The sequence below is a fragment of the Rhagoletis pomonella genome, unplaced genomic scaffold (assembly GCF_013731165.1).
Source record: "Rhagoletis pomonella isolate Grant_MI unplaced genomic scaffold, Rhpom_1.0 Rhpom_scaffold_00005, whole genome shotgun sequence".
Lineage (NCBI taxonomy): Eukaryota > Metazoa > Arthropoda > Insecta > Diptera > Tephritidae > Rhagoletis > Rhagoletis pomonella.
Window position 1 is genome coordinate 67,117,539 of NW_023458559.1, and position 11,517 is coordinate 67,129,055.

Here is an 11,517-nt window from a genome sequence, read left to right on the forward strand (position 1 = left end):
AGTACGCTCGGCGGGCATGACAAAGCCGCAACGAAGACGACGAACTTCCCCACCTCCGACGTTGCACCGTCTCAGGCATTGAGCTGTTGACGTTGGCAGCGTCGAGTAGAGCTACCTGGCGTTGAGTTATTTAAATGTCCAAAAAAAAATTCTGAAAACGTACAAACTTGTAGCAGTAAATTTTTGTTCTAAAATTGCATGGCATGTAAAAATTGGCAGTTCATAGTGAGAAAAATACAAAAATGTTGCTTTTCGCGTACACTAAAATTCAGCAAAGTAGGGCAAATTGAGAGACAAAAATTTTGATGAGAAGCTGCTTGTTTCCGTTGGAAAAATTTTTGCCAGCAGCAATTTACCAGCACAAAAAACAGCTGATCAAAATCATCCGTTTGCAATTTATGAAAATTATTTTGAAGTTTTGTAAGTTCAAAATAACCTATTAGAACTGTATACGTTTCGAAAGAAATCAAATATTGATTTACTTACTTTTGCTTAGCGAATTTCTTTAGGCATACTTTCATGGCTTCTTATTTATGCTTTTGTATGTAAACGAAATTCCGATCAGCTGTACCTTAAACTTGCAAGTTTTTGCTGGGTTTGCGATCGTGCACTTTTGCAAACATTTCTGTCCTTGAGAGAGAACAGATAAAACTTCATTTGAATTTTGCTGTTGGGAGTTTTCTGTTGGAAGAATACGCGAATGATTTTGAGGTCAAATTTTTAATATCGCTCCTTGTACTTTATCGGTTATAACGTCCCCGTCTTGACCTTAAGCGACCAATTTGAAGTTTTGATAGAGAACCAAACAAATTTCTAAGTCAAATAGGGAAAACTTACAAGTCCCATTTCAAGATGACAATAAATCTCAATTGAATTTAGTACTAAGGAAAAAACAGTTTAAGAAAAGATTTGCATACATATAGATCTTCAGTCTTCGAAGACAATGAGAGAAGTGTGAATCTATTAGTAAAGTGTGAATATATTGCTGTTGTCTTTGTACAATTGTCCTTTATAGACCCCAAGTTACAATTGATATTGAAATCTCTCATTTCAATAGTGATTCGTAAATTATTCTACGGCAACCCTACGACCAATTTACTATCGTGCTCGTTTAACAATACAAGTTTTTGCCTCTATACGGAGGAAAATTTTGTTCGGTACGTTGCTGTGGCAGTGTGGGTTTTTTTTTTTGCATTGCTTGGGAGCATACGTTTTGTAAATAGAGCAAGATGGCCGCTCTTCTCAAAGTACAGTTTTCTACAATACCACGAGAGCGTTACCAGATAGATGCGTTGAAGAGAAGAAAAACCAATGTAATTATTCCAATTAGAATTGGATACATCATCGTCAAAGATTTAATGAATGAAAGTAAAATGAAATGAATGCAAATTTCTAATCTCACTTCCCCTCTTTGATTGTGGATTACTCTGCTCACAGCCTCTTCACATAAGCGTAAGAAGAGAAGACTCTTTGGAAATGTCCACAAATGTATGAACTTTCCCTAAGACAGGATTTTCCGGTTCAGTTAGTGAGGGCTTTGCTGTAATTTTTTTAAAAGATATGCATCCGGAAGAAAGTATTGACAGAGAATTTGTTTTACAATGTATGCAACATACATAGTACATACGTACTTTATTTGAATTTTTTCGAAGCTTAATATATGTAGAAAGGCCCTATCTCACATCGTCGCTGAATTACAAAAGGCCGTAACTAAGTCAAAATCCGAAATTACCTTTTTGATGCATTTGATCGTATTATAAGTCCCCAAATCATTTTAAGCAATAAACAATTTTAGTCAGTTATGGCTTTTTTGCATGTCAGCGACTATATGAGTAAGGGTCTTTCTATACTGAGATAACGGTATGTAGCTTATACTACAAACAAAAAATAAAATGCCTAAACTCTGTGCAAAACCCATGAAAATGTAAAAAATTTGCCTATAAGTTTGCAACTTTCTAATCAGATCTTTTAGAAAACTTTTGAAAATGCAGTTTCGCACTGACTTTTAGTATAAAAAAATTTTTAAGTTGCCAAAAAATCGCGTATATATGTTCGAAAATTTGTTTCTAATAAAATAATAATGCGCTCTTGGGATTCGGGGGAAACTATTTTCATTGAAAAGTAACTTATGATCCTTTTGCTCTCGAAGGTGTTTCCAAAGATATCCAAATGCCTTTTTTGTTAGAGCTAAAGTCAGGTTTTTTCAAACTTTGGCTACTTTCTCAAACATTTTAATGGGTCTTTATTTATAACTAAAAATGTTGTCTTCTTGGCGACTGCTTTGCGTTATAAATGGGCATTACCAAAATGTTAGCTCCAAAACAGCGGTAAAGTCATGTCATGCTCCAAAATGTCGACTATCGAATGAATGGCAGCACCAAAAGCCAACAGCTAGTCGCTAGTCCACCAAATCGAACAAGCAAGCACTAAAATATACGGCGACTGGCTGCCGTTGCCGTATGATAACGTGCATTCATATGAATGTACATAGGTAAATATGTATGTACATATGTACATATCAGGGATGAAAAATGGAAATTTCAGATTGTACCTAATATCATAAAATAAATGTACCTAAATGATACAATCTGTCTAAAAAAGTTACATCATTCATTTGTAGTTTTTTTTTACAACAGGAATACAAAAGACGGATTTAATTTAAACATAATGTTTTTTTTTTGTTAACTGGGCCTATATCTATAGACTATAGTCTAATGGGAATCGTAGAAGCGTTGTTTTTGTCTACTGAAAATATTAGCGAAAAAAAACAAAAAAACCCACTTTAAAAACATACACTTTAAAACATATTTCTTTATCCAGCTTTTTATAAAACAACAGGAAAAGTCTGCTAATTTATCCTTTTCCTTTTAATAGGTGCAGCAAGTCTAGAGAAAATAATCAAATTGCCGTAAGTAACTTCGAAAGCATTTTAAATATATGTATGTATGTATTTTCAGAAATCAAAAAGCGAATATGGGTCAAATAGCTATAGTTCTCATCTAAAGAAAATATGAAATTTGAAGACATCCTACACACTGGACTGTATGGGCAAGTAAAGGCTGGTTTTTATTATGTCATATTTTGACAAGAAAATTTGTCGACATATTTTGACACAACTTTCTTTCCTTTATCCATGGGCCAAAAACTTACAAATAACCGCTTTAGCAGCGCATGTACACGCTTGAAAGCCTATTCTGATCTAAATCAATCAAAAGACCATTTTTAGACCCATTTGACAATTTGTTTTCACTCATTTGACCGTAAATGCCATTGAATCAATAGAAGAAAAAAAACTACGAATTTTAGGATAGCTAAGTAAAGTGTTAATTTTTCGTAGTGGCTGGTCTAAATGCAATGTAAAAAGTTTAAGATAATACATAATAGTGGTATTCATCTAAACCGATAACTTTATCAAGCAGATGATCTTATAAGTTTACGCACTCTGTTACATGAACGACCCACACTCTCTTTTCGTTTACACATGCGACCATAGTCGCGTTTTCTTTGGTCATAGAGCTCAGTATCACTAACTTTATACTACTAGCACGGGGATAAAGAAATTATAGAAACTACCTCACTAACTTTGCGGCCAAATTATCAGTGAAGCAAAACAAACAGACGGGATAATAATTGAACCAGATCTCTATCAGGATCATATCGTTGTTGAATTTGCGTGCAAAATTTGTATGAGGATCCCGATTATTGCCCAAGAAAACATAGCTAGAGTTGCGACAGAGTTGCATTGGCTTCAGTTTATCAAGTTTATTCAGTGAAATCGCTGGATAAATTTATCAGAAATGTGTAAACGTGTTTTCATAAAAATTTTGACAGTTCATTTATAAGGTTTACACAATTATATGTTTATACGGTTTACAATGCATTTATAAGGTTTGATGAATACCCTTAATATTGCTTTTTTAATTTCTTCCTATTGACCACTATGGGAAAACTTTCCTTTATGGCCGTTCGTTAAAGGGGCGGTCAGCGAAAGGTAAGTGGGCGTGGCACCTCTACCCCACCTTTTTGGAGAGGGAATGAACCGCCATTGACAAAAATGCAACCCCCGACCAACTAGGCCCCCTATGGTTCCCTACGGACCCCTTAGAAAAATGGCCAAAAATCGCAACTTTTACTTGCGTCCACAGTATTTTTGCGTAGAATTCCTTTCTGCGTAGGCGGCCTTCGGCCGCGCTTAGGGATTATAACCCTTACTACGTAGAATTCTCCTTTCTGTGTGACCTAACTGGGGCTACCGCCCCAGTAATGTAATCTTGGGAAAGGATGAGGTAACTAGAATTCCCTTTCTATGTGATAAACGTGGGGCTGCCGCCCCAGTGATGTCTATTTTGGTTACTGGGTATTTTATAAAAATGTCTTGTATATAAAAATGTGTATATAAAAATGTATTGTGCAAATGAATATTTAACATTTTTCAAGCGAATAAACGCAAATGAAAATTGTGATTTTTGGCAATTTTTCTAAGGGGTCCCTAGGGAACTATAGGGGACCTAGGTGGTCGGGGGGTTGCATTTTTGAGGTGCCACGCCCACTTACAATTCGCTCACCGCCCCTTTAACGAACGGCCATAAAGGAAAGCCAACCCACCACTTTTCTTTATAATTGTTTATTCTTCAAAATGATAGCGAAACTTTTCCCGTGCCTATAAGTAAATATATTAGCACGGTAAAGGAAAGAAAACTAACAATGCATCTGATCAAAAGATGATTGAACCCTAAATCTAGTGACTGTACCTAATGTACCTTTAAGTCATCAAACGTCGGAAAAAGGTACAATAGTACCTACTTTTTCATCCCTGGTACATATGAACAACTTTATGTAGAAATCCGGTGATTGCCGTTCACCATCGCCAAATGCCAGCACTACTAAAGCTAATCCCAGCCAGCAACAACGTGAAGAGGGCAAAATATGTATCAGCAAAAACCTTAACAAGTTGGGGTCTGCTCCAACGAGCTCACCGCTTTCTTTTAGCAACTAGCAAAACACGTACGCAGAAATCGAATGTTTTGTCTCATTCTCATGCGCGCTCGTGTGCCTCAAAACGATGGGCGGTAAGGTGGAGCTATGGGGGGAAAAAGCTAACATACAAGCGGCTATGTGGGTACACATTGAATTTATTTTAGATAGAAGTCATGTAGTTGTTGCGAGTGGCGAGTTTAGCTAAAATATGGCCTCGAGCGTATAAATGAGTGAATGTTTGTACATACATACATATGCATGAATGTGCGCCAATGTGTTGGGGAGTGCCGACGTTGGAGACGATATCTATAAAAGTTGTTGGTTTTCAACATACAAAGAGCTAATGGGCGAGTGGCCAGACGAGCGTACGGTGGGCATAAAAAAGTTTACATATATACATACATACATATGTATGTTTGAATGTTGTACAAATGAATGATATTCACACGTATATACATATGTATGTATCAAAATCTGTCTTGTATACTAGAAAAGTTTCAGGTACGAGCAAAAATTGCCAACAATACGAATGCGAGACATCCAACAACCATATTCAGACTTAAAATACATAATGCAAAATATATCAAAAGTTTTTAGAAAAACAATTGCATAAATAATAGAAAACTTTGCTTTTCGGACGTATTTAGCACACACTTGTGTATGTACAAACATACAAACAAATGCACTACGTATATATGTATGTATGTACATAGCTACAATATTTCAAAAATAAAATTCACTTTGTGACTTCCAAGGCATTGACGCTGACTGACATGAATGCACCAAGCCAATCCACTGGAGCATATTAATTGTTGCGGTTTTGCGGGGGTGTGCCAGTGCTTCAAAATAGCCTAAAAAATACACAGCATATTGAGTACAGTCACGAAAAACGCCGTACACAATTGCCAGTTGCAGCTAATTACAAAGGTTTGCACTTTTTCTTCCGAAAAGCGAAGTATTTCACAATATTTGCGCGTTTAATAAGCAATTTGTTGCGCCTATTTTTTTCGGTATCGCTGCTTCCAAGCACCTATTTCCCGCCTTAATCTCCATCACGCCGCCGTGTTCATAGCTATATGCTTCATAGGTTTCAGCGGTGCCGTGCGCTTTGAACTACCACTACTTTGGCACTCCGAAGCCAGAAAATTTCACGGTCCTCTACCGAAAGTGTTTTATATTAAATGGACGAAAACAACGGGCGACGACTCGCACTTGTTATTACGGGAGCGCCATTGGTAAGGAGCGGCAGTCTGTCAGTGACAGAGAGTAGCGCTGGCGACCAACACAGAATAATAGAGACAGGCCACCAAAGCCAGCAAGCCAGCCAGACAGCAAGCCAGCCATCTCCAATGGCTGCGAGTCAATTTAGTCAATCCAAAAGACTAAAAAGAAAAACATAAAAAAATCCTATTGTCAATGCTGCGTCGTTCTCAAACTTATCTCTAGAGTGCTCCAGCGACAGAGAAGGCTGTTCGAATGCATGCAGGCATGCTTCTCCTGCGGCCTCTTGACATCTCAATCGAGAAAGTACTCCCATTTAAAAAAGGTGTTTATTCCAATATGATAAAGACGCGAGCAGCGGTGTAAGGGAAAATTCTGTTTCTTGTTTTTTTTTTTGGTTAGTCAAAATCAAAACAGAGAATCCCACACTTGGTTTGTGAGTAATAACATACGTTTGTTATAATAAGTATATGTACTCATGCGGTCTACTATGATTGAACTACAAAAAAAATATATATATATAGATGTATATATTCTCAGTAAAATGAAATGCAATTTCATCTATGTATGTACGTGTGTTTCAGTCTACGTGCATTGGGAATGCAAGGCGCAACGTGCACAGTCAGTCCTCTCAAGGTCGTAAGTGAATTATTTATTAACGGTTATAGGTACCGGTATTTTTGCACGCTTTGTGTTTCAGTAAATTTTTAGCAATTATTGCCAGCTTCGAAACCAAGGCAGGTTTATATTCGATATCTGTGTTTTGAGCTAGAAGAAATAGTACAAATAAAATTTTTTAGCTTCCATATTTCTGTACATTTTTAAGCTTTAGGAAAAAGGGTTCGAATGAGCGAACTGAAACGTAATGGAAAAAATTTGAAAACCTAACCTGAAAAAAAAAAATATTTGGCGCTGACGAAGAACTAAATAGATCACACGTTGTGGTAGAAGGAAGATATGCTTCGAGCGTTCTTGATGTGTATTCTATCCGAGGAGCCAACATCGACTCGCATCACTACCTTATTGCAGCCAAGGTCCGCATGCCCCTCTATGCAATGAAGAACGTCCGTCAGCCAACGCGGCGAAAGTTCGACGCCGAAAAGCTGTATTCACAACAGACAGCCTAGAAATTTCGCAATCGACTCTCAATCCAGCTGAAACAAGAAATTCTTCAACGATCGGATAGAAATGAGCAATGGGAATGCATCTCCCAATCACTTCGTGCCGAAGAAATGGTGGGATACTAACGCCCGCGCAGGAACAACTGGCTGCTGCAGAGAAATACGCGGCTCACAAAGCCACCCAGCAGCCAATAGCTACACGAGCGACAGTGGAACGATACCGGGAGATGAGGAGGGAGGAGAGACGTCTATTCAAAAGAAAGAAACGAGAGGCAACGAAACGTGAATGCGAAGAGCTTGAGATGCTGGCAGATAGGAATTCGGCTGGAAATTTCTATCAGAAAATAAGGCAGCAATAAAATGGTTTCAAGACCGCAGAAGGGCCTGTCCGCACTTGGGATGAACAACTGGCGCAAATCTGCAAAGGAGGGAGGCAACTGGCGAAGCTTTTTGTTGTCAGCCCAAACCGACAAACGGCTGTAGTGCCCGATAAGAAGAAGAAGAAGATATCAATCAAAGTTCCGGTTGCCAATTAAAATGACTCAAGCACTTGGGAACTCGCTTTTTCATCTGCCTGGCAGGGAAACTGTCGGACCTTCTCACCTGACCTGATTTAACATAAACTATAATAACACGTCAGAATAACCCTAGTTAGAGGTATGAGCTGAAACCTAATGGAAGTCCTAATACACGTCTTCCTAACTTAACCTAAATTGGCAAGCGCTTGAAATTTTGTCTCGCAAATGATGCAAAAACCGCAGAGGTTTTTTGAATCTTCAAGACGACTTCAAAAAAAGGCGCGATTTTGCTTAAATTTACTGCTATAGATTTGGTTTTCAAAACACTGTACAGCGTGCTATTCTCCGAATATAAAGTGGTTTTGTTGATTTTTGCGGCAAATCTCACTACCGCTTATCTTGTAGATAGGTACATATGTATGACGTGCGTATATACTATGTATCTGAATAGATACAACTGCATACTACAAACTATATTTATATCTACCGCTCTACTATGCTCTGTGTTCTCTACCCCAAAAAAATGAATGCTGAAGAAATTCTTTGCGAAACAAAACAACAGCAACAATATACAAGCATCAAAAACCACTTTTAGTACGCTGAACCCAAATAGGAATAGTCGACAGTAGAGTCATTTCAGCAAATAAGCTGCCTGCCTTGGAGAACGTGACGAGTCGAAGACGTTGAAACAGTAATAAGGAAGTTGAAGAGCAAACAATAAACGAATGAAACTTCGAAACTTACCCTCAAGTAGGAAATACAGTATGTACATAACTGTGGCCATAAACAACAATAACCGCCTAAGTCGAATAACGTGAATTCGAGAAAAAACTTTTTAAACATTTGGATTGTAATGTTATCCTTATGGCGAAATCAAAGTATGTTCGTCTATAATTTTTTAGATGGCCGAGCTGGCGATACATATGTATGTAATAGTAGTTGCAGAATACGATATCATATATGTATAACTCAATTATTTCTTAAATCGACTTAGGCGGTTATTGCTTATGGCTACAGTATTTGCAAATGCTGGTATTTAGGTAGGTAAATTTGAAGCCTGAAGTCATACAGGTAGTCATTTCATTACACTCTCTCCGCTCCATGTTGCTTAGAATGTTGTTTTCTGCACGTATGTAGGTACGAGTATCTGGCCGTGAAATCTGCAATGCACTCGATACAGCACTACGTAAAACTCGAGCAAAAGCGGTTGGAAATAAAAATCAGCTACAACACATCTCAATATGTACACATATATACAGTGGCGAGAATTTAAATAGGGAAAGCAGATTTCGGGCATATCGCTGATTCCGAACGAATCCCGTCGTGAATAAATCTCCAGTCACGCATTCGGGAAAAATCCTATCGGCAATTCCGACGTTTTTCGCAGTTAGTGCTGCCGGCTACGTACATACATATGTAAACTAAGTTCAAATCAGTTCTACCAAATTTTTAAATGAATCCCAGCGTGAGTTGTTGTAATAACATGCAGATATTAAATTAATAATTTATTTTGTAGTTTTATAAAAAAACTTTCGGTTAAATAAGGATGCGTTCAAATACGTATTGTATGTGGTACAAGATGTTTTAGAACCGAGCCATAAAACAGCCGTAACAACACTAGGCCATGTAGAGGGTACTCTGCGATTTCTGGCAGAGGGTGGATACCAGCATGACGTCGGAAAGGATCAAGATGTAGGATTGGTGCAATCAACAGTGGCCACGATGTTGAAAAGATGTTTGGCTGTAATGGAGGAGAAGTTGTGCCCGGAATGGATTTTATTGCAAATGAGTAACGAAGAAAAAAGGCCAGCTAGAATAGATTTCTTTCCAATCCGTTATTATGTGCGTCGATGGCACATATATACATAAAAATGACAGCTATAATAAACAGCAACTTCCTCCCAAAACTCTGCACATTCTTTAAACCCCTGTGCTTTGTCTGTTCGGTCCGTGATCAGGCTCAGAAATTCTTCTTACATTTTTCCCAAGTCAGTGTAGAATATCTTGTTTGGTTTTTTGTTTGTTTCTATGTTTTAATTAGTGTTATTAGATATTCTCCAGCCAAACAAAAACCTTGGTATACTGTCAAAATTCCATTTCACTCGGAATGTTTTTAGGAAATCTAGTTAAAAAGTTGAAAATTTTGCGGAAACTTTGCCGAATTTTGCTAATTTTTTTACAAAGTTTTAAATTACATGGTTTTTGTTATTTGTTTTTTTTTTTTTGGTTATTTTTGGCTTTATAACAATTATATTCAACAATTTCATTGTGCGTGAGGCCGTTTTTATGAAAACCCACAGTGATTTACATATAGGTAGAAGTTATAGCTGCTATTTCGGAAATCAAAACATCTCCTCATCAGGTTTTTTTGAGGTTTTTGTTAGGTAGCGAGCTACACTTTCATAAAAAAAAAATAATTAACATTAAATAACCGAAAGGGAAATGGCCAAACAATGCCAAAATGTTTCTGCCCTATTTATATTTTCGCCACTGTATGTATGTATGCACATTAGGGTGTTTTTTTTGCGAATATTTTTTTTTTTCACTACTAACTCGAAATTTTGTGGAAAACAGCGAAAAAAGCTGCCTGAAAATATTAACCCTTGATATTAACATTAAATACTCGCCCAAGGCGTGCAAAGATTACCCATATAAAATATACGTAAACTTGGTTTTTTTTTCTTCAAAAGTCTACAGCTCAGAGGTATTTTATGGTATATCTTGGTCAATGATGGGTTTTCTTCGAAATTGAATGCTCTACAAAAGTACTCATTGCGGTGTAATCCAAACTCCCCCAGCGAGTTATTACGTTAGCGAGGTTTTTTGGCGCTATCTCGAAAATAACAAAAGCTATATGGAAAGAAATACTTGTGACATAAAACAAGAAACTAATAAAAATCTTTTTTGTTTATTAAATTTAAAACTTAAAATAAAAACCCCTAAATAAAATAAGTAAATTAAAAAAATAAAATAAAAATTCCCTGCGCCAGGTATTGAAGCGCGGACCTCAGTAATACCACGACAGTGCTTTCTCTGTAGGTCATTTCCACTGTGCAGCGCCGCGAGCGAAACGGCACACTTATGCATTTCACGGCGGATGAATTGGCACACGATCTCGTCAACTGGTGTGATGCTACTAGTATTTCTACTGGTAGATGCTGCTGCATAGCCTGACAATTTACATTTCGTAGGACATCGCTATGTTCAAAAAATACCAATCGTTTACATTTAAAAAGGATAGAACGTGCACTAGTTGGGCTGAAATACAAACTGGTAGTATTCTAGTTCACAACTGGTAGCTTTCCCTGCAGGGATTATCTACATAAGAATACGTGGAAAAATAATTTGACAGCTGTGGTCCGTAGCTCATCGTTTTCATTGTGTTCGGGCTATTAACTTTATCAATGGATAAGCTTGTACAGTGAAATCTCGATATAACGAAATTTGATAAAACGGAAAATATAATATACCTAAAAAAATTTTAGCTGACTCTCTTGAAAAAATTTCGTTGTTTCGAAATTGTTTATACAAAAATGCTATATAGATAGATATAACGAAGAAAATTTAAAGTATGAAAACCCTCGGAATATATAGACGGTTAAAGTACCGTGCTTTTATATAACGAAGTGTAAACTCAAAAGCCTCCACATACCAAAGTCTGTATATGTCGAGGCTTAGAG